The following is a 4,481-nucleotide window of genomic DNA, read 5'->3' as shown; positions in this document are numbered from 1 at the left end:
AAGAGAGAGGGAGAGTTGGACATGGTGAGGCAGAAAGGGAAAGGAAAAACAGAGAGAGGGGGGAGGCAAGGGGGAGGGGTGGGGAAAGAAATGTGAAGAAAGAGGGAGAGAGGAAGAGAGGCCTTGACCTTGACAATGAACCTGTAACTTTCTCGAGTTTAGATCTTCACCGATAAAGAGTGATTTCACAAAACTAGCCAGCTCTTTATTTCTGCACCCGGTGAAAAGATGCATGACACAATACGAAATAGAAAGCATCCCGCAAACAACCCCGGCAGCTCTGTATATCGCTGTGTATATTTACGCACACACACACACACACATACACACACACACACACACACACACACACACACACATACACACACACACACACACACACACACACACACCATATATATTATATATATTATATATATATATATATATATATATATATATATATATATATATATATATGTATATATATATATTATATATATTATATATATATATATATATATATATATATATATATATATATATATATATGTGTGTGTGTGTGTGTGTGTGTGTGTGTGTGTGTGTGTGTGTGTGTGTGTGTTTTCATTGGTCTTTTCCTTTAAAAATTAGCATCAGACCGCTTCAACAACCTTAGCTACATAATAACGTGAGAGTAATGCCGAAGTGTAATACATGATTTAACGCATCCCCAGCCTTTTGAATACCCAACAATGTTCTTTGTCACTTTGAGGGAGCATGGAGACAACGCTGAAACATGTATAAAATGATAATGCGAAGTATTGGGGGAATAAACTATACAGATTCAAAATTCCCAGCTATGTGTGAGCAGGTGGCAACGGCAGCGTTTGGTGTGCTGGTGTTCTACGGTTCTCTGGGGCTCATAAATGACCGTATATTCACCATCCCTTGAATGCTATGTTTTGGTGCAACGTATCATGTAGAGAAGGGATGGCAATCAGTCTCAAGATAATTCTTTCTCGTCAGAGAAACATTAATGCTTCAGACTGACCGCTTGTGTATCAACTCCACCTCGACAAAGAGAACTCGAATTACTTCTTGTTGTTGAAGAACTAGAAGAGGTCTTCAGGATAGACTTTTCGTAACAGTTTCTAGTCGACGATGAGCGTCTCGAATGATTCTTCGGCACGCAGGAAGGTCCTCTTCAGGATAGCACCGCTGACGTTCCTCGGAGTTGCCGTATCAATTTGGACACTTGTATAGTAGGCCTAGAAAGAAGGAAAAAAAGAAGTGTATGTATATATTTTGGAAAGTATTTTTCCCTCTATTTTAATTGTTGGTTTCTTTATACATCCCTCTCCTCTTCCTTTATCTCCAATTGGTAATTTTTCTTTACTCTTATTTGAGCAGGTCCGGTTACCACGTGGTTCTTAATTACTTGATTTAACTAGTTATTGTACTTCAATAAATTTGTTTGGCTCTTGGTAAACGTTTTTGTGTTTATCTGTCATCCATTTTCACGCTATGATTTCATATATGTTGTTCCGCATGGTATTAAGAGGAGAGACTCACTATTTATTTTTTCCTATGGTGAAGTGCGGAAAGTTGTTCTGGAGACAAGGTCAGGAAAATCCCGTCAAGGTCAGATTCCTCCTTACAGAAGTACGCGATTGGAATCAGCTTTCTCATAATACACACACAAGATATTTTAGTTCACATGAAGGTCTTCCCCTATCTTTCCTCATCTCTCTCTTTCCTTTATTCTTTTTATGCTTATTTCAACGCTGCCTAACATGTTACGTTTCGGCGAGTCCATTCCCCTTGTGAATTCCCAGTAAAACACACAAGCCGAAATAAAGTGGGTGTTCAGTGATTCTCTTCATTCTAATCAAAATTATCAATTTTTTTATGAAATATGTTATCCAGGGAAAGAAATAAGTAATTAATCTGAAATAGCCCTTGTAACGGTTGTCTCAACTTTAGGTTCGATCGGCTAACTTTAGCACAACTCATGAAAAAGCACATGCACGCGAGCCTAGCAACAAGTAGGTTCAGCATCATCATCAAGGTCTCCTTTCCTCACTGCCTTACGCCGTCACGTTCCCTTTCTCTTTCTCTTGACAGTTTTGGGCGAGTCCATTTACCACGTGTGTCCGCAGACTCAAGTGAAACTTACCGGCCGAAAGAAAGCGAGAGTGTCTAATCTCTCCATGAATTCTGATTAAGTTGTCTGCGTCTCTACTTTGATGGGTATGAAATTTGTATATCGTTGATGTATACGCAAAAAATATACAGCTGCTGCGAACTGTTAAATGTTATTTCCAGAAATATGGATAGACTGCGAGCTCACACATTTTCTTCTGATAAGGTCATTATGTGGTTTTGGGAGCCGGCAAGGTCAGGGAATCACTGTCAAGGCCATTTCCTTCCCAACGAAAGAGATTGTGCTGTTATCGTTACCGCCATGTCAATCATGCACTCTAGATATCTTTGTCACTGCCTGTCTCTCTAACTCTTTCTCTCTACTTATCTCTCTCTCTCTCCTCTATCTCTATTATCATTTAATTTTCGATCTTTCTCTCTTGATAGATGCATTTGGGCGAGTCCATTTATCACGTAGACCCGAAGACTCCTGTGGATCCCCCTATAAAAATGTTGAATTACTTTGAACTGGATTCCTCATTGCCTCAATCGCTAGAAATAAAGAATCTTTAACATCATATTTACTATTTACCACAGATTTCTTGTGTGTACACACAGACACAAACACAGATATATATTTATATATATATATATATATATATATATATATATATATATATATATATATATATATATATATATATATATATATATAAACACCGGGCGGAAGGCAATGGCAAAACCACCGCTCTAAACTGCCAAGAGCGCCAAGGTCGCGGTGGCCGAATGGCTAGAGCATCGGACTCAAGACTGTCACGACGGCAATCTGAGTTCGAGGGTTCGAGTCACCGGCCGGCGCGTTGTTCCCTTGGGCAAGGAACTTCACCTTGATTGCCTACCTAAGCCACTGGGTGGCCAAGCCAGCCCAAGTCAGTGCTGGTCCCAAGCCCGGATAAGATAGAGAGAATGATTACCTAAAAAAAAAAAAGGTAACACCGGCACTCTCCGTGGAAAGGAACTGGGGACCCTACCACGTACTCACTCCAAGAGCATCACAACATGAAAACTAAAATTAAGTATCATGCTGTGACCACGGCGGCTCAGACATGAACCTACCGTTAAAAGAAAGAAGAATATATATATATATATATATATATATATATATATATATATATATATATATAAATATATATATATATATATATATATATATATATATATATATATATATATATATATATATATATATATATATATATATATATATGGGTCTAGAAAAAAATAAGTCTAAGACCGTTGTCAAGGTCTCGCTCCCAGTCAGCCATCCTCGTACTTTCCCTACCCTCTCTGTGCACTTGTATATTTGGGCGAGTCCATTTACCACGTGGACTCAGAGACTCGTATGTAATTAGTAAAGGAAACAAGGGCGCTTGGCTTCTTTGAGTTTTATTGGACTCCATATTTATCTTACTTTTTCTTTCGGAATTTCATTTTCAGAATTTTATCCACATTTTATTTCACAAGTTTTTCACAACTTCAGATTTTTGCTCATTATTTTGTTCCCAATTTCACTATCCACAATTTATTGTTTTTTTCTGTTTATTTTGTTTGATTTGAATGAATTAATTAACATATTTTTCCTCTGTGATGTTAAAAAATCTTTAAGTATCATCCTGATTAACATTATTTTTTAAAAGTATAATCATTAATTTCTGATCTATTCTTTGCACATGTTTTCAAATGAGTCTATTTATCATATGGATTTGGTAAAGATAAAGGTCAGATCACTGCCAAGGTCAGATTTTTCTTTCCTATTAGAAGATGGATATTGATAGAGACTTCTCTTCGTTCTCATTTACTTAAGGTGTACTAGAAATCTTATAACTTTGGGGTATGATTCTTACAAAATATAAAAAGATATGTAAAGGATAATTAACTTAATACACATGGAAATTTGGCTGGAAGTGTTATACGATTTGTCTGCGAGATACCATTCTATGATGTAAAAGTTTACCCTGAAGTTGAAATCTCGTTTTCTCATTTACTCTCTGGAATAACTAAACTAAAATGTAACAAGATGATATGATGTTGAATATTATCGTACTTTGTAGAGGGTATGTGTTATTGTAAAAAGTATGTATGGATATTTTAAAAAGCTTGTTTTTTTATCATAGGTATTCCATGATAATAATAAAAAATATTCTAAAGTATGTAACACACAAACGAAGGCCCCGTGTCCACAGTGCCACTCAAACTTTACAGAAAGTAGAGTCATTGTGAACTTGGCCTAAAAATTTCCTCTCGATCTTATATTCTAGATAGTATCCTAGTTTTCCCCCAACGGGATTTCGGCACACGGCCTAAATTTTCTAAAAGTG

The sequence above is a fragment of the Penaeus monodon genome, chromosome 12 (assembly GCF_015228065.2).
Source record: "Penaeus monodon isolate SGIC_2016 chromosome 12, NSTDA_Pmon_1, whole genome shotgun sequence".
In the NCBI taxonomy this organism is placed as follows: domain Eukaryota; kingdom Metazoa; phylum Arthropoda; class Malacostraca; order Decapoda; family Penaeidae; genus Penaeus; species Penaeus monodon.
Note: the sequence above shows the minus strand (reverse complement) of the source record.